Source organism: Nannospalax galili, unplaced genomic scaffold (assembly GCF_000622305.1).
Source record: "Nannospalax galili isolate Female #2095 unplaced genomic scaffold, S.galili_v1.0 scaffold11, whole genome shotgun sequence".
Classification (NCBI taxonomy): domain Eukaryota; kingdom Metazoa; phylum Chordata; class Mammalia; order Rodentia; family Spalacidae; genus Nannospalax; species Nannospalax galili.
The window spans coordinates 1,732,816-1,758,527 of record NW_008330735.1 but is presented as its reverse complement, the minus strand read 5'-3'; positions in this window follow the sequence as shown (position 1 = coordinate 1,758,527).

Below are 25,712 nucleotides of genomic sequence, written 5' to 3'. Positions count from 1 at the left end.
ATTTTTGTCTCCTTTCTTGAGTATTCAGACTGCAGGCATGCATCTCCATGCCTGGCTTCTCTAGCTTTTGTGTCTATGAGTCATGGGCGCTGAAATGTATATTAAAAATTCTTCGACACTAATATTTCTAAACATGTAAGGAGTCCAAGTATAATTTTATATCCTGGTCAGTTACTCACAGCTTTGTGGTCTTCCAAAGCCTGTCCCTTATCTGCAGTGTTTCCTTGTAGTTTTTGTCTCTGAATTCTCACAAGCAGAATCCAGTTCTGCAGAAATTGTTTCACATCCTGAGTAAAAGATATTCTAATTTAAAGAGTGTAGCTTAGGGCTTATCATTCATATGGAGACCGACATTTCAACAGGGCAAGACTACCCTTGAATTCTGAGGATTTCATGTTGCTATGCAACCCAGAAAAGTAGTGCAGATACTCTTTTAAAAGTATTCCTCATATGCACCAACCTCTTCAAACAGGCTCATAGTTATATGCAACTTGAAATTTTAATGCATTTAGAACTGTCCACTATTAGGCTTTCTAATGTGAAGTATGACATAAAATGTGTAAAGCAATATTTTCAGCATGTGAATCTACTTGGGCTTACACTTCAACAATTGAGATTCTCTTATTAATAGACTAATTGTATAGATCAGTTAATGTATGATCTTAATTGGCCAATCACTTGAATATTTTTCTTAGAAGTTTAATTGAAGTCCCCAAATTCTTTTGGCACATTCTGACTCTAAAATAGGTCCATGAATCCACAGAGATGAATTATCCCATCCATATTGTAGTTGTTCAGCTTGACTCTTCCTCCAAAGACAAATCATCCTCTGGAATCTATGGCAATAATAAAACTGTCAAAGGCCAAATTGGCTTTTTTCTCAACCCAGTCCCCAGTGTACTATTTCCTAGGTTTTGATTTCATCTAAGAAAATACTGACATTTGAATAAAAGCAGTAACTCCAGGTTCTTACTGCCAAGTCTTCAGGCATCACTAGACATAACACATATGAATGTAGAGATAAGTGTGCACTTGATATATATTTTCTATCACATGATATTCCTTTGAAAAGAACAAGTTATTGGCAATTCCATTTATCATAGTTTCCTAATATTTGTGTCTTCTAAGAACACCCACTTTCTGACAGTACTCTTGACAATATCACTCCAAATACGACAGTTTCATTATTTTATCAATAGTCTGTGGGATGGGCAAATTCAACATGCTCAATGATCAAACAAATTTCAGCTTAGAAACCTTCAGAGAATTCCCATTTTATAGTAAAAGAATTAAAATAAACCTCTCAGGCAAGATAGAAAACCAAAGGAAAGGCCAAAAAAATGATGCCAAAAACCCAATACCCTTGCTGCTTATTCAGGTCAACTCCATCCTCTATTTTTAAAAAAATTTATTTATTATTTTTATTTTATGTGTATGCATGTATTGCCTGCATGTAAGTAAGTGCACCCGTGTTGTGCAATGTCAACGGAGGTCAGAGAGGCTGTAGGATCCCTCTGGACTGCAGTTACAGACAGTTGTTAGCTGCCATGTGGGTGCTGGGATTCAAACCCAGGTCTTCTGCAAGAATAACCAGTGTTCTTAACCACTGGGCCATCTCTCCAGCCCCCATCCTCTATTTTTATTTGTATTTGTTCTTACATTTGTCTTTACATTCCATTTCACAGTTTTTTTTCCTCACCTCTGGAACGCTTTTTGTGGGACACCTTTTGACCGATTCACTGATATTTAGTCTTTGTTTTGTAAAATAGAAAGAGGCATTAATAGCACTTCATTGTATACACTGGATCATTATACAAATGAAATACAGAAATAGGTGGCTGAAAGACCTATCTGTCACCTTAACATTCAAAATGACTGACACTGACTCTTTTCCTACCCTTTCTGAACTATTGTACCAAGATGATACTTGGTAAATGGTTTCAAAGCAGGAAAAGGGACCATTAAACTAATAATGGTTAAAAAGGATGAGGAATGGGAAGGCAAGGTAGAGGAGAGAATATGGGAAGAGATAGGTGACCGTAGGGCTTTAGTAAAAGCCATATGGAAATTTACAGCTATAGAAGCTTTTTAAAGTATATACATAACAGCATAAAAAGAGATTAAAATGTACAGGGTACATTGCCTTTTCTAGGCATTATAGACTAATGAAAGAAAAAAAAAAACCCACAAAACAAACACACACCAAAAAACCCCCAAACCCTCAAATACAGGAATGAATTCCCTCCCTAGAAGCTGTTGACCAGAATCACAAAGAGTATGACTATTGTCCTTGCTCTTGATTAACCACCAGAATTGGACAGTAAGACCTTAATGCTGAAGAAACTACATACTTGAGCTGTAGAGTAAACAAGGAGAAATCAATTGGCGCTGACTTCAAAGTGTCATCTCCAATGGCTAGTGTTCATAGTGCTGGAAGGTGCTATACATGCTACAGGAAGAAAAAAAATGATTATCAATATTACCCAGCTGTGAATCCTGTGAACTACAATAATAAATGGCCTAGAAAGATCTGCCCACTCATACAATGGTGGCTCCAATATTATGAGAGTAACCAACCACTCTTTAATTGAATTTATGGTTTGTTTCCTAGGGTGGAACCCATACCTGACAAAGATATTAGGCTTAGAAACCAAGGGCTAAACAAGTCAGAATACATAATGGAAAACCTAATACTGGTTATCTACCAAATAGCTATTATATAAACTGACTTTTCATGACTTATTGTTATACCCATACATTAATACATCTCTCAATTCTCACCAGGGAAGTTTCCTTATGTAATAGATGATGATTAATACAACAACTGGCTAACGTGCAGAGAACAAGAAGCTGTAGAGTGTTTATCCATGAATAGAACACCTATATCAAACTTCTGTCCCCCCAAGGCTCAGTAATCATTTCAGAAGAGGAGATAGGGTGGAATGATTGTAAGAGCTGGAGGTGGTGGATGACCACGAGCAAACAAAGTTTTCTAGACAACTGGTCAATTGCTCATATGAACAAAAAGCAATTTTTATAGCATTCACAAGTCCCATCCAAACACAAATCAGAAACAAAATCCCAGAATAGACATGGGGAAGTGAATAAGAAGCTCTATCCCCACCTAAGGGTGCTGGGAGTAACAGGGACAGTCTCGTTGAAGCATAGGACTCTTAATAGGTTATCCAGGCTCCAGTGGATGAACCTAAATGAAGGATATTTGAGGACACAAACCACACACACATACACACATACGCACACACACACACGGATGTGTGTGTGTGTGTATATATATATATGTGTATATATATATGCATAGTAGATTAAATTCTGTGGTGAGCAATAAAGGGGAGGTGGGGATAGGGAAGAGGATTTAAATATCATCAAATTATATTCTATTAAAATATCAAAAAGTCAATTAAAAATGATGACGTGGCCATCATGTTACCTATAGCATAATATTTTATATTTGCAACACTATATTTACAACACTATCACATTCTGCTTTGGAAAGCATGTTGTATGGGTGAAACGATTTTTATAAATAGAGTATATATCAGAACCAATTCAGCAAAATAACAAATTATAGTTGAAATGATTTAATACATATACATATTTATGAATATTTAATGTGTCTTATTTAGTATTAAAATTATAAAGAAATGGTATACTCTGTAACTTACTAAAATGCATAAATGATATACTGAAAAAATAACACTAAATCTGTTACCAAAACTGAAGAATTCTGCAACTATAGCCACAAATTTAGAGATAGCCAGTGACCTTAAACAGGAAATTAAAAATTTAGGAATTATTATCACTCTTCTTTTTAAAGATAAAGAAGCAACTTCAGAATATGTAAGTAGCTTGCTAAGTTGAAATAGCCTGAACCATCATGATGAATACATGATGAATCTCAGAGTTCTATCCAAATGATAGAATCATCTAAGTAAATAGACTGTAATAAAGGTCCCCAGATCCCACAGATATCAACGAAATAGAATTTTGGGGGAGAAAAACGTTTCTTCTTAAAGGTTTTAAAGCATTTCTGATGGTTAAGTTTTGCAAACCACTATGTAGACCAACTATTCCTTCTTTCATATCAATGACATTGTGTTCCTTCTTCCTTTCTAGCCTCCATTTCGCTTATATTCTTTAAGGTTGTATGTTCAGGAAAAATGCTATCTACCAAGGCAGAGAGAAACAAAATTATGAAATGGAACTTGACATTGAGGGTTGGGAAGATAGATGCTACCTCAAGTAGCAATTTTAAGCTAAGTGCTGTAACATAGGTTTGAAGGTTTTAGTTGATGATATAGTTTGATTGATGTGCCCCACAAAGGTATGTTGAATGTCTTAACACTTGTGCCTATAATGTGACTTTTTTGGAGACTGGGCCTTGGCACATAGGATAAAGGAAAGGATGAGGTCATACATGAGCGTGAATCCCAAACTTGGTGTCTGGTGGTAGCCTAATAAAGAAAGGAGGTTACACAGTATTGAATAAACTCAAGGTAAGAAAATCATATGAAGACACAGGAAGAAACTAGAGAAATAACCTCAATGATTGCTATCAACCATTAAAAGCTAAAGGAGCAAGGAAGATGCAAAGAAGGCCACAATGCCTGTCGCCCTCAAAGGGGGTAGAGACCTGAATTATCTTGAATCCAGACTACTGGTCCACAGAACTCAGGAGAGTAAGTTCCTGTTCTTGAAGCCCATCTAGATCAATTGCAATAACTTTTTAAGCAGTGTATGGAGTGAATATCTGTTTTTTAAATGGCTTTATTTTGCAGAGGGAAGGGAAAAGATCAGAATAATCAGCAAAATTTACAAACACCAGATAAACTGCGCTTATTTACATTTTGTGATTGGTACAGAGAAAGTAATTGGAAAAAATAAACCATACTAAAATTGTGTTAATCTTTCCTTTTTTGATCAACACAAAGTAAACAAAAGAAAAAGAGATAAATCTTTGCAATAAAATCTATTTTATAATTTAATAAACATAGATGCTTTAAAATTTATATTTTATTAACTAAACACATTAAGTTGCACAAATAACAAATAGACACACTGACAAATGATGACTTGAGGAAATAAGCTATTGAACGAAGATAAGAAGAATTGAGAAGGAAAAGGGAGAAGTGAATTCATTTGCTTGTTTGGTTGTGTTGCTTCTGTTTTACTGAGAGAGTTTCTCACACTGAAGCCTGGGCTACCTATCTGGCCATGAACTTCCAGTGATATTACTGTCTCACTGAATTATAGGCATGAGCCAATCATCCCAGATGAAATTCTTTAAATTAAATTTTGCCTCTGGGCTCAAAATCATGAAACTCTCATTTAGAAGATGACCTGGAGGAAGCGAGAAGGAAGGGTAATTAGAAGAAATCCTTGGGGCTGGAGAGATGGCTCAGCAATTAAGAGCACTGGCTGTCCTTGAGAAGACCTGGGTTCAAATCCCAGCAACCACATTGGCAGCTAACAACTGTCTATATGTCCAGTTCCAGAGGATCTGACAGCCTCTTCTGTCCTCCTTGGGCATTGCACAACACAGGTGCACTTACCTACATGCAGGCAAAATTTGTACACACAAAAATAAATTTTTAAAAAAGAAATCTTTAGAAAATGTTGTGGGGAAATTTAAATCTAGATGCTTGTAAGCAACTTTGGAAACATTAGTAGCAAGCTATACCAGTTGCCCTTTTTTTTCTTGTATCAAGGTTTTTTTTGTACATTTCTAATTGAATTTTTGTATATTTCATACATAACACCTTAATCATCTTTATACCCCCTTCCCCATCAGCACCCTCCCATAACCTAACAACCACAACAATGACTGGCACAGCAAACTATATTGGGACAGTAGTGGCACTTTTATCTTGGGGATGATCAACAGCTACATAATTATACTTAACGCCCACTCAGTGCGAAAGAACTCATGTGTAGCAGTCTAAACATAACCAATTACACGTGGCTGGAGAGGTCATAGATCTTGAAGAAAACTCCAAGGTCGTCGTATCCCTAGATAAATGTGATTTCTTACTATGTGCTAAATATGGATCCTTATATTTATAGAGAAGTATGCCAGTCACCACTCGAAGAAGTTTCTTTTGCAACAGACAGAGACTATTACAAAGTTCCACAACTGGTCACACACAAGGATTAAATGCCTGTGAAATGTCCAACCCTAAGTGACACATCTACAATGGAACCTCTAGAACATAGTGGAAAACGGGGTAGAGACAATACTAATGTCTTTTTGAGACAAAGTCTCCCTGTAGCCCCAACTGACCTAGACTAACTGTGGAGACCAGGCTTACCTCAATCTCACAGAGATCTGCCTGCTTCTGCCTCCGCCTCCTGAATGCAGAGATTAAAGGAATGCACCACCATGCCTGGCTTTGTTTTTTCATTTAAAAAATTTATACTTTTTATTTTATATGTGTGACTCTTTTTATTTTATATGTGTGACTGTAATGTCTATGTGTATGTACATGTACCCTTGTCATGCAATGCCCATGGAGGTCAGAAGAGGGCAACAGATCTCCTGGAACTGGAGTTATGGACAGTTGTTAGTGGCAATATAGGTGCTGGGAAGTGAATTCAGGTCCTCTACTAGAACAGCTAATACTCTTAACTTCTGAGCCATCTCTCCAGCCTTATTTTTCCACTTCTGATCCAACTAGTCAAACTACAAATGTACTCTAACATCTAGAAGATGGTAAACCTTCCAAGTGAAAATATGGAACAAACCACTACTGTGATCACACACACACACAAACACACAAACACCACACACACACACACACACACACACACACAAACACACACACACAAGCATACAAAAATGTTGACAGTTTTGATTTCTAACCAGAATTTCTTATTCCATTTCTTCAAATGGAGTCCATCTAATGATGATGGCAAACATAGATGAGCATTCACATGAATCTAAGCTGGATACAATGCTGTACTTACTGAACTGCAAATATCCGTCTACATTTTTTCACTTTAATAACAGAAGAAGTCTTGGTGTGTCAATTTTATGCCTTGAAAAATTGAGTTTCAGGGAGCTTAAATGAGTTGTCCAGGTATGCCTAACAGAATAATTTGTGCTATTAACTGCTAATTTGCATAGCCTTCCTTTGTCATAATTTCATGTATCACTTTTCCATGCTGGTCCAGGTGCAGGGCCTGTGGTATTCCACAGGCTGGCAGGAAAATATCTGAAATAAAGTAAGGCTTATCCTTGCTTCCCTGTTCCCTGGAATCATTCTATAGTTGGGTGGATCAGAATCTTGGACAAGGGCAATCCTTTCTAACACTGAGAATAGGGGAGGGGTAGAAAAAAATGGAAGTCTCTCATTAAGCACCAGTGCTATAGTTGAAGAATTTGATATGCTCTCAACCTGCAGATGAAAAATGAGTTTATATATGTGTTCAGGAGCACAGTCAGCTAAAAATCATTGTATCAGGACTGAAGCCTTATGCAAGACAGAAAATGGCAAGTGTCATCCAGATAGCTTTTAGCTTAGTTTGCTCTTCTTGCCCTTGCCATCCAACAGAGGACAGAGGCATCCAAGAAGAGAAGCAGAAAGGAAGTCAATGAGCAGCATGTTTTATCAGTTTTAATTTTCAATACACAAATATCAATCTTATTTCTCAAAAACATAAATGTAGAAAAGAGTGCAGATAAATAAATTTTAAGTAACATAATACCATGGATGAATGATTATCTTAAAGTTATAATAGCTTTCCTCAACTTATTCATTGGTCCATAATATATTCAAAATATGACAATTAAGCTATCTCAGTGATGATTGTAGGCCCATAGTCCAGAGATAAGTAGGTACAAATATGTACATTTAGTTTCACAAGACTGGACATGTATACCAGATAGGGATTTCTAATAACTCTCTTTTCACTTTCAGCAACATAATATGAGCATTTTCCCATGTTAAAAATCAGAAATTTATATAATAATTTTGTGAAAATTTACTATAATGATATTTAAAAATATTATCTCAATTATTACATTTTTTTTGTAAATAATGATGTGATGACCATCCTTCACATTTGCCTGTTCTTTGGGTTAGAGATATAGAATTGATTCTAGTTCATAGAGTATATATTCTTTTAATATTTGCTGCCTTTTAGAAATATTGCATTAGTTTACTCCCACAAGCAATATAAGAAGATATCCTTTTCTCAACACCTTTGCCCACACAGGGCCAAGTTAATGGCATATTTTAAAACTATTTTATGGCATAATACTTATGTGTAAGAAAGAAATTCTGCTAGTGTAGTAATGTTGATATTTTTCTTTGTTTAAAAGAAATCATGAGGGAAGTTATCCACTACTGGGAAAAAAAATATTTGCTGTAGAATGTTAACTAATAGTAGATTATGCCAATGGAAAAAAATTAACAGTTTTAGTAGCAGCAATGTACCAGCAAAGTTTATTCTGTAAAATGTGCTTTAGTTAGTTTCCAAAAGCATCAGAAACTTCAGTTTTAATGATTTGAATGACATTTATTAACTATTCCATGATTAGCACAAAATAAACCAGCATCATTTTATAGCTAAAAAATAATTAATTTTCAGTACAGTTCCTTTTTCTATGAATCATCAAATACCACCTACCTGTGTCAAATTCCATGAGCCATTAGAAGGGATTTTCCATTCTCTGCAATTATATATTCCCACTTCCCAAACATGGGGTTTTGTTTATTCTAAGTTGATTTACCCTCGAGAAAACCATATGAAAATTGTTTATCATTGTTTTCCTTTTACACATGAACTCAGTCCTACCACTCAAAGGCAACCCATGTGTTTTGCCTCAAGCTTTATAAAGATAAGCATGCCCCACATAATATGACATGGTCTGGTATCAGTTATTAAAAGTGATATATAAACACTTTAAATGACTTTTGGTGCACATCTTCACAACAACGATGAAAGAAAATATACTGTGTTGTGCATGCAGCAATAATGAATGCAGCAATAATGCTTAAGAAGTCAAGCCAAGTGATGGTCCATGTTCAGAGATGATTGCAAATTCCGACTCAGTTTCCCTCATGCAAAAAAAGGCACTACTGTGGCTTTTGCTTAATTTCTCTTTCTGTTACCGCCATTTTATAATTCTGTGAGGTCTCTTCCTCACTGCAGGGAAAAAAAATCACACATTTCTCATGATCATTTCTCCATTTTAAAAACAATTATTAGTTAATGTCTTAGAGCCTGCTTACAAGGTCTGAGGCTGATGGGAAAAATCCTGAAAGCATATCAACTATATGAAAGTTATGTACTGATAGCATTAAGTAGTTATTTAGTTAAAAACTTGGCCAGATGGTGGAAGGGTCAGCTATCAGGATCGGAGTCAAGTTCGCTATAAACAATTCTCAGAGAAAAAAGACCCGTACTTACAGACAACTGTCTCATATCTGATTTCAGAATTTTCAAACTTTTCAAAATTGGCTAATATATGAAACGATCTCAAACTCAGTTTAACCATTTTTAAAATGGGAATGGCTTTGGAAAGATGAAAGAATGATTAGGTACACAAACTATGTAGCATTATGCTAGAACATAAGGACATCAGAGGGGTATCATTTTATTTTAATTAAATGATTGGGTAAACAATTCCTGATGATTCAAGAACTGATAGAAACTTTCATCTCAGGCTATTGAAGATGAACTAACAGAAAAAATTGTCTTGTTTTTTCTAAATTTATCAACAATATCTTTTTTCTTTTATTATACTCTAAAAGAAACTTTACATTTGAATACTTAACTTAATAAATGCTTAAAATTAAACTACTTCCCATGACATCATCTACACCAAACTATTAAAGAATAACCAAAGGACCACACAGTTGTCCTAAGAACTCAGGCACTTCCTAATTAAGTACCTATATAATGAATTTCTTTGCAGCACCCTAGTCCTTGAGAGCCACCATAGTGTTAAATAGTCAGTCTGCTGACTATGCATGATAAGATGGAAACCTTTCTGAAAGCATATTGTCTTAGTTAGACTGGAGAAAGAACAACCACACAGCACAACACTTAACTTGCACACACTTTCTTTTTCAGTTATACTGTTTTCCTAAAGCATATCTGGATGACTTCTCTTTCACCTCTATGACAAATCAAAGATGTGGGCTCTCTTATCATCCATTTATAATCCCTGTCCCTTGCCTTACTTTATTTTGTTATCCCCGGTTTCCTGAGGCCAGGGTTGACACGGTCATTGTGAATGAAGTCATCAGCAATCTCCACATCTTACTGTCTTCTAATATAACTTACCTTCTCACAATTTTTTGACTAACACAGAGAGAGAGAGAGAGAGAGAGAGAGAGAGAGAGAGAAACTAAGGGCACCAGAACTTGAGTTCTTGACCATATTAAGTACATATCTACATTATTTTTCTTAGGATAAAACCACTAACGAAAGGGATTTCAGTACTTGCATTTGAATATATTTTGGTATGAGTTCTGATTTCAGATCTCTGTGATCTGAGGTACAGGTAGTTTTTCTTTTCTCTCTGCTGTTCCCTTATAACATTGTCTGTAGAATTTTTCAATAAATAATGTCTTCATTGGAAATATGAATCATAAATGCACAAAGTAAACAGATAATTAAGTATTATAGCACATAGACTTATAACCTACTGATGAAATAGAGTATTTGAAACCACCCAGAGTGATCTTGTGCTTCCTCCCTGACATTGCCCTTCCCCATCCCCCAAAGTAACAGTCTTCACCAAGATAGACTATTAGTCATAATTTTTTAATTTACATACTTATCACACTATGATTTCCTTTGCGTTTCACGTCCTTAAAATGATATACACATTAAATAAATCCAAATAGTTTTGTGAAGCAGTAGCCTGATATTCTAGTGTATGAACATGCCAGTTTATTACCTAATCCGTTGTTGATTCGTATTAGACCTTGGCAATCAAAAGTATTATCTAAACACTTCTACACACGTTTTTGGTATACATACACACAAGTTTCTGTTGGATTTCTGTATAGAAGAATTGCTGGACACATAGTATTTAATACTTTTTCACAGTGGTTGTACAAATCAGAATTTCATTAGTCCTTTGTAAGAACCTTAGCAGGTCAACTACTCCTTAGGGTTGCTTTGGTTACTTGTAATCTTTCATGGTTCCATATGACTTCTTGGACTGTTTTACCTGGATCTACAAAATGCAACATTGGAATTTTGATTAGTAATCCTTTAAATGTATAGATTAATTTTGGTAATATGACCATTTTCACAGTGTAATTCTGCTAATCCAGGAGCATGGAATTTCTTTGAATAATCTCAGGTCTTCTTTGATTTGCTTTTTCAATATTATGAAGTTTTTGTCGTAGAGACATTTCCTTTCTTTGGTCCAGCTTATCCCTAGGTACTTTTATTTTAGACATTGCTAATGAGATGATTTCTTTCTCCGAGAGCTAATGGTTTCTTTATACTGATTTTATATCCTGTAACGTTAATCTATTTGTTTAATCTAGGACTCTTTTAAATATAGAATCACACCATTTTCAAATAAGTATATTTGAATAACAAGAATAAATAAGGATAGTTTGACTTCTTCCTTTCCTATTTTATCCCTTTGTGTCTTCTTGTCTAACTGCTGTAGTTAATACTTTATATTCTATATTGAATAAGAGAGGGGAGAGAGGACATTCCTGATTTTAGAGAAAATTCTTTCAGTTTGTCTCTGTTTATATAATGTTGGCTATAGGTATGTTATATAATGCCTTTATTACTTTGAAGTATACTTTACCTATTCCTGATATCCCAAACTTTCATCATGGAGACATGTGGAATTTTCTTGTGTATATTCAGCATCAATGAATATGAATGAGCTGTGGAGATAAGTTACTCAGAAAGTTACTGTAACTTAGTAAGTTTTGTATGCAAATATGAATTTTTGGTATTCAATAACAAATCCTCAGTTGTATTCCTCAGTCTAATATACATTCCTTAAGAGCAAATTTTTGGTTTCTATAACTATTACTCACTAATATTAGTGATTTCTGTATTTCAGGCAGGAGTATCTTGCTGGTAGACTGCAAGACTGCCTTCAAAGACACCTAGAATATGCTAATGATGACAAGGGTGCTAAGCAAACTGTGAAAACAAAGAAAGTGATAGACTTTGCTGGAGAAAGTTTAAAGTGCCATGTTCTATAATATTACTCAAATGATACATAATATAAATGATATTATTTTAAAGTCAGAAGTTGAAAATATTTTGAATGTTCTATGTTGATAAACACAAATTATTTTAATCAATCTTTTGGGGCTGGAGAGATGGCTTAGTAGTTAAAAGCACTGGCTGCTCTTAAAGATGATCTGGGTTCAGTTCTCAACATCTACACAACAGCTAACAACTGTCCATTAACTGTCCACTTCCATGGAATCCAACAGTCTCGTCTAGCTTCCATGGACATTGCATGTACATAGTGCACTTACATATATGCAGACAAAACACTCATATACATAAAATAAAAAGAAATTTATCAATGCCTTCTTTCAATTTTGTCAGTGATCATCTTAACTTTTCAAATATGTTAACATGTGCTACATACAAACATATTTTGTTACACATATCATGACATACTCTTAGCACATTCAAAATTGTTTACGTAGTTTTTGTTCATCATCAGCTAAACTTTATTGAAATTAATTGGCCATCCAGAGATTTGGAAGAGAAAGAAAAAATGAGAGACAAAGGGATTTTTTTTTTTTCCTAGAAGACTGGATGGTAACTAAGGCAGAATAGGCTCCCTATGGGAAGCGACAGCAGGAACTTGTTAAAAGGTAGATTTTTTTTAGCCTTTCAGATCTACTGAAGCAGAAACTCTAGAGGAGATTTTAAGTGGTTACGCATTTTTTAAAGTCACTTGGTAATTCCTATGTGCGTACAATTTGAGACCTAATGGGACTATTTTAATTATTGTACCTGCCTGAGCTATACAGTTATACAGTTAAATAGTATTGGACGTTTAACACTGACCCTCATGTCTACCAGGGGAATTCAACTGGTTATAGAACAAATTAATCTACATTTTCTCTGTACAGCCCTTAGGACTAATCATTTTATGACCCTACTAGACACCAAGGTAGCTACAGTGTGGATTTAAATCCAGATATGCCATTTTATTTCTCTCCTAAAATTCACTTTTTAAAAAAAAAAAAAAAAAAAAAAAAAAAAAACAAAACAGGTAGGGGAAGCTTTCTAAACTAAGCTTCTACCATGTTTGGGCTTTATACTTTGGATATCTCTGATCTTCAATAGCATATGCAAGAAACTACATTTGGCAATGTAAATATAGTGTCTAAAGGCATTCAGCATTCAGGGCAGAGGTAAGAGACCTCCATGGGTCTTGCTAGATCAATAATGTGTTCTCTCCACGGGCATACTCACTCCTTGATGTCAAATCCTGGTAATATGCTCATCACACGTGCTCAATAAAAGTTTGTGGAGTGTATGAAGAACAAAGGAATGACCTGAATTTCCTTGTTACTGTATTTCAGAGACTGCTACTAATAATAAGCATGATCTGCGTGGACATTTTCCAGACAGTTTCCAGGAACTGAAACAATACTCAGACTAACATGATGGACCACTTAAGAGTGGGGGCAAGAAAAATGCTGGAGTCACTAAAGAATGATGATGTCATTAAAATGTTTAGATCTTTACAGGAGAGCCATTTCAGTCACTCTATAAATTCAAGTTCTGTGTTTCCTCAGGGCTCCTTGAAAACATTTAAAAGGCACAAAAATATATTAAAAGAAAGTTTATAACTTTTTCAATAAATTTGGATCCAATTTATTCTACTGGGGAATATTCATGGCTCATTTCATTTAACTTACCTTCCAGATAACTTCTTAGGAAAAAAGAACTCAACTTAATTTTAAAATAATTTCAGAATTACATGAACTAACATACGGAGATGAATGCAATAGTTGCTTCTTAGAGGAGTCATGGGGCAAGGAAAAGAAAGAAGCAGATTAAGACTGTGCAGACATTTGTTATTTGAATAGCAGCAGGAATGGAAAACACATAGGGGTAACATTTTAAAGCTGTGTGTGGGAGGCACTTACACAAAATATTTTGCCAACAGGATTTCTGCGTACACCTCTCACACACTACTTAGAAAATTTACCCCAGAATAGAGATTCTCAACTTTTTTTTCCCTTGCAAGCTGTCTAGCCAATGTAATTAAAGACCGCCAACAAAATAATATCAGGTGCTGACAAGATTGATGGGTCCCTAGCTTTTGCCATAGATGGGTCCCTAACCTTTGCCACAGAGGGATGGCACTAGGCATTTCATTTCTCTCAACCACAGTTGTGAAAAATAATCTCTCTCATCTGTCTCCCAGAGCACTCTCCATTGCTAGTTTTCTGCTAAGTTTCTCTGCCACCTCCAGATGACATTTCCCTACTAGCTGGCTTGAAGACAGGCACTCTTTCCAAGTACATTTATTAATATTTGATCAAATGCATACGAACATCTTGAACCTTTATTCGTGATAATAATTAAAAAGCATGTAAAGGTTTCTGAAAGAGCACATTGCAAGGCAAAATCTATTGTGAGGTCGATTTTCCTCTATATTTGTGTGATTTCAATGTTTCAAGATATTGTCATGTGCTTACTGGAGAGCCATGTTAATGTTAAGAACCACATTTGCGGACAGATTGATTGAAGTCTGATTATATAGGATTCCAAGTTGCTTTTATGCCACATGTACTCAAAGCTCCACTGAAAAGCCTGCCTTGGTGATTTCAAGTGAAGATAAAGACATGTCTCATGTCCCCCAGAAGAGCTGTAACCTTCCTTCCTTACCACTTCCTTCACTTCAAGACATTCATTGTCTAATCGGTTTCTGATGGTATCGTCCATGAAACTGCTGACTTTTTCTGATTCATCTCAACACAGGACAATGGACAAAAATCTTTATTTGGAAGCATTATTTCACTAAACAGCTACTAATAACTGGAGAAAAACCTATCCTTCCTTGAAATGAGGATTGCATTACTTCTCAGTCTACAACAACATCAACATAGATGAACACAGATTGGCAATCTCCATGTCCGAGACTCCAAATCAGCTTGGCTGGACCCAAATTTCACAATACCTCTTGACATACAGTCCCTTTATACTTTAACTATAATTTGTCATACTCAAATTTAGTATTATTGGTCAAATTAGGGGGGAAATGTGCTTTAATTCCTTTGGTATCATATGTAAAACTTAGACTTTTAAATTAAAAAAAATATTTTATGTCTACTATATATGTGTTTTTGCCTGCGTATATGTAAGTGCACCCATATGTGCAATACCTATGGAGGTCAGAAGAAGGTATTGTACTCTTTGGATCTGAGTAAAGGATGGTTGCTAGCCACCACGTAGTTGCAGAGAACTGAATCCAGGTCCACTGCAAGAGCAACCAGTGCTCTAAACCACAGAGTCAACTTTCTAGTACCAACAAACTTTATATTCAAAGGTCATTCCCATCACCCATAACAATACAACTAAGACAGATATATGTGATTAAATGACTTTATGTTCACATAAGGAATTTCAGTGAACAGGGTAATAATTATATTAGGCTGCACTTACTCTAAACTAGAACTAACCCAGGAAGATCAGAATGCATAATGACCTGAACTTAACATTTTTTATTCTCTTTCTAACCTCTGCTTAACCTCCACAACTTGTCACTAACTTGTCCACCCATTACAGCAAAAGCATTTATTGATTCTATACAATATTATAACATCCAGTTCAGAAGATTTTTAAAAAAATGAGAAGATAGAACTTCTGATAAAATACATAATCTGGTAAAGATTACACAGTTAAAAAAAACTATGAAATATGAAAACAAATAATTGAATAAAATATACTAATAGTCATTTGATATAGGACTTAGGAGAACACAGAGAAGGAGAGTTTAGCTTTCTGACCAAGTACTAAAGTCAGTGCTCACAGGTATCAGGAGGAAACAGATGCATGCTTAGGGTGAGAAGCTGGAACTTGGGGGATTATAGGAGAGCGGTAACAAGAGAGAGTGGCAAAGAATGGAATCAGAGAAGGCAGAGGGACAAGGCTTTGAAATAATAGGCTTCGGGAAAAACTCAGAAGTTTAAAAATGTTGGGCATGGCTGCAGGAATGGGTAAAATAAAAAAATCAGCAAGTGACAATGGGGTACTGTAAGCAGTTTCTCATCAGTTCTGATGAAAGTGAGGAACAATTTCTAAATTTTAATATGCACCATGTTAAAGGTCAAGTAGAGCAGTGATAAGCTGAGTGATGAACACTCAAACTAAGGTAATAACACTCCCCTAAACTCACACACACATGCTCACACATGTATAAGGAAATATGCACACATAAGGCAAAGCACATATACACAAATATGGTTTATTTTACAGAAAAGACATTCATTTTCTTTGTAGAGTCTATAAAATGTCAGATATATAAAGTAGCACAAGCCATATGGTCTCTGCAGCAGCTTAATTTTTCTGTTGTAACACATGTAATAAATGCATATGCCTGTATTCAAATGCAACTTTATTATTAGTGAAAACAGGTTTTGAGAGGACTGAGAGACATTGCCTGAAAGTTTACCAGTCCTGTGTTAGAGTACATGATACTGAATTATTGTTACCACCCTCCTCCCAGGTATAATCAAGTAAGAAAATACTTGTTGCTGTTTACAATGTACATTTCAGAAATGCATTGTTACCAATGACATAGCCATCTTTTTATCCTAGAACTTGTGTTTCTATTTCTGAAGAATATCTTTGGGTTTACCACAGAAAGTTGATAGTATTTGAAAGGGTCCTGCATCCCCAAGTTGGTCTTAACTTGTGATATCAGACACAAAGGTACTCCATAGCCTATCAAGTTTGGTGAAAACTTCACTTCTGAACCAGAGCCGTTATTATTTGGCCAGTTTCGGAAATGTTAGAATTTGTTTTCTGGAAAACATTTACCTGTATAAACAGACAATTTTTTAGAAATAATGGTACTTCTACTTATAATCTTTTTTTATTTTTTGAGACGGGGTTTCCTGTAGCCCCAGTTGGCCTGGAACATATTATGCAGACTAAGCTGGTCTTAGCTCACAGAGATCCACCCACCTCTGCCTCCCTAGGGTTAAAGGCAATGTGCCACCAATCTCAGCTTAAAATGATTTTTTGTTATTGTTTATTTGTTTTAATTAGGAAATGTTTAAGCAAAATTCTTCATTAATAAATATCATCAAATAACATTACATTTTTAAGTTTATTCTCATTCTTACTCATTCAATAAATATTTAATGAAAAAATAAATTATTAGTCTCAGATACTAGATTAGGTACTAAAATGAAATTATAATCAAAATATCATTGCCTTAAAACTATAGCCCAAGGAGGTTTTGGAATTCTTTGTGTAGATTTTTAAATTTTTTTAGTGTCAATTGATATCTTTTATTCAACATTTTAGAGTTGTTATGAAGTAAGTGTCCAGATGACATTTTCTCAAATATTATAAAACTGATAAGATGGGATCATATAGATAATGTATCTAAAGGTTATTCCCACTGAAACTAAGCTAGAGGTTTGATAAGCACAAACACAGTATATTTATGTTGAAATATTTTATTAATCACCTGCAAAATTTTTTAAGTATTTTCTCTATCTTACAAAACTGAGTGCCCACATGAATGTTATGATAAAATCAAAATGAGTCTGTACCAAATCTGGTTTATTAACAGTGATTTCAGTACTTTCCAGGATTTTCATTTCCTCAAATCCTCAGTGACACTTAAAGATGTCCACGAATTAATCACTGTTTTGACTTATCTTTAATTGCTCAGTAGAAATACAGATCCTGAACCTTTCTCTAAGAGCCCGAGCCTGCAGATCTGTGAGTAACTCCTTCTTGCTTGAATGTATCCACTATTCCTGACAGAAGGCGAGGCACCCATACTGACTACTGTTTTGCCAAAAGCCCAAGCAGTTTAGTAGTAGCCTTAATTGTGCCTATTATTTCTACAGTCTTTCCTCTGACCTCCTTGTTCCTCCTGACTATTTCTGGATTGGTACTAATTAATCTAAATAAAGTATTCATTATAGGAGCTCATAATCTCCCCTTTTCAAGAAAAATTCACTCAGCAAAACTACTTGGTTCTCAAGACTATCACTATACAGTGGGTCTCTCTGAGAAGAGAAGGAGAGACAGAGGCAGAGGGAGGGGGTGAAGGAGAGGGAGAAGGAGAGAGAGAGAGATAGAGATTAAGATTTCTATGTGCATACACATTATGTCAAAATAGGTCAAGATAGCATGGTCAATAAGAATTCCAAATCATTCATACTGCATAGCCAACAATCTACCTACACTTGTTTACCTCCTTTATTTCCATAATTGAGACCTTAGTAATAAACTCAGATGCTGGTCCAAAAACAACTTCCACTGCAAAAGAGCATCAAGTATGCTTTTACATTTTTTTTTAACTGCCACTTTTTTTTTAAATTTTTTTTTACAATTAAAGTTACAGTTTTAACAATATGCAAAATATTACAGTAATTCAGATTTTTTAAACTCATTTTAAGATGAGGAAATAAAGTTGTTTCTTGCCCAAGATTAAAAAGCTACAGAAAGTAATGGAACTTGGGTTGTGAGGTTAGTCTATTTTCTCTTTTTGAGAGTTTTGTTTTTTTCTCCTTCTTGAGTTAATGTAATGTACATATCTTTTGTTTTTTAATCATTATTTTTTTTTAATTTTTTTTTCATACAGAAGAATTCATTCCAAATCAATTGACATTGAGACGTTTTCACAAGCATCTCTAATCTCAATGTATCTGATTATTACTAGTCACAGTTGGTTACTTTCTGAGCTTCTAGGCATCTGAGCATGAATATAAAGTTATCAGGTAGATTTCAATGGTAATGTTTTTCACATCTACTAATTATTGTTTTTTAATCATTATTTTTTTAATTTTTTTTTCATACAGAAGAATTCATTTCAAAGCAATTGACATTGAGATGTTTTCACATGCATTTCTAATCTCTATATACATGACTATCACTGGTCACAGTCGCCCACCTTCTGAGCTCCTCGGCATCTGAGCATGAATACAAACTCGTCAGATAGACAGCCTTCCTCTTCCACTAGAGGCTCCATACTCTGCCATCCCTGTCACTGTCCACTGTGTTGTCAGCACCCTCATCCATTCCCCCTGTCTGCCCTGCTTTTACATTTTTACAGCTCAACCTAGGAGCTTCATGTACTCATAGACATAATAAACGTGAGACTGTAATTTCCTTCTGTATTAGCTACTTTTCCTGCCACCACGAGCAAATACTTGACAAAAGAGCTTATCTTGCCTTTCAGTCCAGAGGAACACAGTCCTGCATGCAGGAAAGGCCTAGCAGCAAGACAGGCTTGGACTATGGTGACAAACAGGACAGAGGAGAGAAATAGCAATGATGGCTGGCTTTCTATTTTTTCCTTTTCTATTTAGTCTGAGACCCCAGCTCTTGAGATGTTATCATCCAGGTTTAGAGCATGTCTTTTCTCCTCAGTAAGATCTCTCAAGAATCACCACACAGACAGGACCAGAAGTCTATCTTCTAGGTAATCGTAAATCCAATCAATTTGAAGATAAACATTAGCTATCATCCTCTAATTTCTAAAATTCAAGAGAGGGAAGTCATGTGTGGCACTGTAAACATAAGTAATTACACATGACTGGCATTGTCATCAACCCTAGAGAAGAACCTATTGCTGTCACTTCCCTAGACCAACCTGATTTCTTACTATATTCTAAATATATGTCTTTATATTTATAAACAGGTGTACTTCTCACTACTCACCAAGGTTGCTTACTTTTGCAAAAGATAGAGACTATTACAAAGCTTTACAACTGATCAAATATAGCAATAATCAGTGTCTGTGAGATGCACAGCTCTAAATGACACATCTACAATGCAATGTCTATGCCTAAGGCTCAAGAAATATAACTGAAGATGGGGCAGAAAGATTGTAAGAACTAGAGGGAGAAGATACCTGCTGCTTTTAATACATTCTACATGTGATAGGGAAGCTACACCAATGGCATTGCCACAGTATGGTAATCCAACAAGACACGCATATAGTGACAAACTCTGGTGACATGTCAAGGTGGATGGGGAGAAACTTAACAGGGTCCCACCTCAAGATAAAGAACTACAGAAAATTATGATGGAGGGAGAATCAGTTTTCTCCAGGGACTAGCTCCATAAGAGGATATCTAATTCCAACTCTGCAGCCCTAAACACAGGTAGACATGAATATCACTAAATGGACTCAGTGTAATATCACTAAATGGACTCAGTGTAATATATATATAGTGTGTGTATCACATTAATAAAAATGCATATTTATCAATAATAATAATTAAAGAAACAGACAAGAAATAAAGAGAGAGTCTGGGGGCATGAGAGGAGTTAGATGGGATCTCGGAGGGACAAATAATACAAAAATAGGGCTGGAGAAATGACTCAGCAATTAAGGGCACTGGCTGCTCTTGCTGAGGCCCTTGGTTTACTTTCCAGCACCAATACAGCAGCTAACAACTATCTGTAACTCTAGTTCTAGGGAAATCCAAAGCCCTCTTCTGACCTCCATGGCATTGCATGGCACCGGTATGCTTTCCAAGTGCAAACAATATAGTCATACACATAAAAAGTTAAATAAAATTTTAAAAAGAAATAATACAGATAATACTCATGTATGATATTTACAAAAATAAAAAAATTATGTATGTATATGAATGTATATATATACATATATATGTATATATAGTCTATATATTAATGTATAAGGGGAAATGTTTGTGAAGAAGGGGGAGAGAGAATGTAAAATACTCATATTGAATATATTAAAATCTATAGGAGAAAAACTCAACAAAATACATGAATGCACTGGTAACCCTGAAAGAGATGGACTATAAGTTAACTGAAAATGCTAGCAAGAGGAAACACGGCACCAGGAGTGAAGAAGTCGCATAGGGGGCTCATTAGTAGACTCGACACAATAGAGAAAAGAAGAAATGGAAATGACAGTAAGACAATATAAATTACCAAACAATAAAGAAGAAAGAAAAAAATACCCTGGTCAAGTGTATCAAAATTAAAGAAAAAGGCATTAAAAATTAAAAACGCCTGAAGGTAAAGACAAAACTATGAAGACATGGGGTTAGAGAGAAGGCCCAGAGATTAAGAGCACTTGCTGCTCTTGGCTGAGGACCCAAGTTCAGTTCCCAACACCTATATCCAGCAGTTCACAACCACTGATAACTCCAGGGGAACAGATATCCTCCTCTGATCGCCAGGGACACTGCAATCACGTGCACAAACCCACACACAGATGTACACACATGCACATAATTAAAATGTAAAAAATAAAATTCAGAAAGAAAAAAATTTCATATTGTTATTCTTTTCTACTTGTTATTTTTGGGACAGAGTCTCCCTGTAGCTCCACTGGCCTGGACTTTTTATGTAGACCAGACTTCCCTTAATTTCACAGAGATCTGCCACCCTCTGCCTCCTGAGTGCTAGGATTAAAGGCCTGTGCCACCATGCCCATCTATAGTGCTATTCTTAATGTACAGCTTATTATCTATTAAAGCAATTTATTCAAATTTGGAAAGGAAATACAAGAAAATAATTTAAAGGCTAGAGAAAATATTGACAGAATATATTTTTAAACATTTACTATATATGAAATAATGCAATATTATTTGAATATATACATATATATATATATATGCTTGGCATGTAGACACAATGTGTATTATAAGACTTTGAACTACGACCAAACATTTAAAATAGGTATAACCAACAAACTAATAGCAGAGATGAAATTGAATAATGATATTTAATTTAAAATCTTAAGTAATAAAAATACTTACTTAAAATATAAGAAAGTTAAAAGAGGGAATATAGAATAAAGGATAAATGAAACAAAAATTATTAGTATAGTAATTTAAAGGCAAAGTTACCATGATAACAATATGAAGAAAAACACAAAATCCCTAATTACATGACAAAAGTTTCAGGATTCAGAATAAATCCCACTATAACTACAAAGGCATGAATAGGTTATTACTCAAAGATGGGAAGGACATAACATGCAGTCCTTAATTTTTAAAGGCGGGGAAACTAGATTATATCAGATGAAGTAGATTTCAAAACAAGGAAATCTATAGAAATACACCACATCAAATAATTAAAACCTAAAAAACTAAATCAACATACAAAGCATCAAACCATGTGAAGTAAAATTCCTAAGAATGATAGGAGAAATGGACAAAGTCACAATTACAGCTGAGGACTTCAAAGCTGCTCACCAAGTAACTGAAAAGGTAGATAGAAAATCATTGAGAAGATAGAAGTAGAGACTGGGAAGCAACTTCACCTAGTAGAACGACCTAGTGGTAGAGCACCTTCAGAGCTGTGAGAGGAGGTGGGGTAGGTGGAAGGGGTGTGGGAAAAGGCAGAGGAGGAGAATGAGGAAGAGGAGAAGGAGAGAGAGGAGAGGGGAAGGGGAAGGGGATGGAATGGGGAGGAAGCACTGGTTAATGAGGAACTCTAAAGATAAATTAGAGCCTGACTTGGTGGCACACACTTTTTATCCCGGCATTGGGGAGGCAGATCTCTGTGAGGTTTAGTACAGCCTGACCTACACAGTGAGGCCAGCTGGAGCTATGGAAACACACACACACACACACACACACACGGGTGCAAGCACACACGAAAGCACACACACAAAGACAGATAAATAATATTTTCCCTGATACCACATTTCAGTCGTTGTTGAATGCAACTAAAATAGGAGTCCTGAAAATACAGACTACTGCCTGTATTAGAAAACAAGAAAAACAGTACAAGGGCTCACCTCCAGAAACCAGAGCAAGAGGAGAAAAGGGAAGTGCAGAGAAATCATACACAGAAAACACATTTAATGAAATCAGTTTTTGCTGTGGAAGGTTCAGTGAGTATTAAATCTCTGTGATGACTAAGGAAAAGGATACAATGCTCAGAATACAAAGAATAAGCTAGTTGTAGCGGATATGAATCCAAGTCCTAGAGACAATAAAAGGTGTTAAGAGACATCGTGAGCAGCATCACCTGAATCTATCTCAAAGCTGTTAAAAGAAAAATATTTTAAAATCCAAAATCTACCAAGATCTCTGAGGAAATAATATATAATAAACAATATACAAATCATATATATAACCTGAAATGTGTTATTGAAGAAATTTAACCCATAACTAAAATTCTACTAGTACAGATAGCTCAAAGAAAGGTTCACATGGCCTCAGTGGTAAAATTTATCAAACATAGGAGAATATAGAATTAATATAGAATCAATTGTATACAAAGTTTTCCAGACATACAAGACTGGGAGGGGAGAGGGAAGATATTTCAAAACCCCAAGAGACAGGTGTAGACTGTTATCAGATGAAGATGTAACAACAGCCAAAAGCAAGCAAACAAACAAAAACTACATAGACCAATAGATGTAAAATTCTTTCAAATATTTATAAGTTGAATATAGTAATAAATTAAAGTCTGAATGCATCATGATCAAATAGGACTTATCCCAAGAAATGGGTGGCAGGATCTTCATTTTCTCAGTAGAATCAAACTTTTAATAAATTTCAACATCTATTAATTTATTTTGAAATGTATCTACAATCTGCAGTGTGATAAACTAGCCAGTCCAATAACTAGTTAAAAAGCAACTGGCAAGGCCAAGAATCAGAGTGGCTGTGGAGTAACAGGTACTCTGGTACATTACTGGTAGGAATGCAAAATGACATAGCCACTTTGGGACATAATTTGTTAGTGCTTCCTATAAAATTAAACATGATTTACATGTGACTGCCATCTTTCTTTTAGTATTTGCATAAGATAAACATAAATATAGTTACCCTCACCTCTATATGACTATTTTATGATATAAATAAATGTATTCATGATAATTTACACTTAGAAAGAATCAGTTATTAAGTGGTATACATATTACCACATTACATTGCATTATTACAAATGCACACTAGGGATTGATGACAAAAAACTAACTGCAAATCAATTCATCATTGTTGAATATCAAGTAAATTTAACTATAGGAAAGAAAATAGGATACTAGAGTCAAAGACTGCATATCAATGATCCACTTATGTGGCATTTATATTTTTTAAAGCTCTTTGGGGGCTGGAGAGGTGACTCAGCATTTAAGAGCACTGGCTGTTCTTGCAGAGGATGCCAGTTTCATTTCCAGAACCCAAATGGCAGCTAAAAACTGTCTGTACCTCCAGTTCCAGGGTACTCAACAACATCTTCTGACCTCCTCAGGCATTGCACGACATGGTTGTATTTACATACATGTAGGCAATACGCTAGTACACATAAAACAAAAATAATAAAATATTTAAAACTCATAAAGAATTATTTTAATAAAGAAGATACTATATGGCAAACATTTTTCACTTTAAACAATAAGTGAATATCAGTATGTCTACAATAAATTTAAATAGTATAAATAGTAGAAACAGAGATTAAGTCACTAGTTATTAGTAAACAAGATTGAGGTGAGTGATTCATTCCAAAAATTCACTAAAGAAGTTTTTAAGATGAAAAGTGTAGTCTATATTTTGTTTACAGTTGTGATATACAGTTGTATATATTTGTCAGATTCATAACCTACTCATATTTAATGGGTGCTCTTGTTGTATTTTTTTACATAGATAAATCTGATTCTTTGAAAAAGATAATCAAAATATTTCTGCTTTTACCTCACCTCATTTTTGATAATTTGAAAGCAACAAGATAGCATAGACTTTGTTTCCTAAGCATCATGTGCTCTAAGACAAATTTATTGGTGAATCCTAGAAAAAGACTGTTGGACTAATCCAATAAAAATATACTATGCCAGGGCTGGAGAGATTGCTCAGTGGTTAAGAACATTGGTTTTTCTTGCAGAAGACCCGGGTTTGAATCCCAGCACCCACATGGCAACTAACTGTCCGTAATTCTAGTCCCAGGGGATCAACAGCCTCTTTGCATCTCCATGGGCATTGCACGACACCGATGCACTTACCTACATGCAGGCAATATACACACATAAAATAAAAATAAATAAAATTAAATATATATGTATATATATACATATATTATATAATTTGCCTGTTAAGTATTTTCTAAATGGATATACCATGTAAAAGTTTACCTTTTTAGAAATGCAAAATAACAAATAAAAAACTTGAAAATTTAACAAAAGTGTTTCCAAGACACTTTCAAGAAAATGAAAGGATCCCCTGCCAGCTTTGGATCCAGAGAGGGTCCAGTTCCTTCACCTCACATGTCTGGACTAGCTTCCTATCCCAGACTAGCTATACTCCCTAGCATAGTCTCCACTGGCTCCTGATCTGTCTGACACAGACCAGCCCTCCTACTAACTTGACCAGTCTACCTACTTATCATGTCCCACCATCTGCCTAAACCAGTCTACTACCCTAAAAGAACCTGAAAGACACAGCAATTTATTTTCCATACATGAGGAAACCAAACTACATAAACCAAGCTACATAAACAACATAAAAAGAACCAAAATTAAATTAAACAAAAACAGAGTAGAAGTTCCT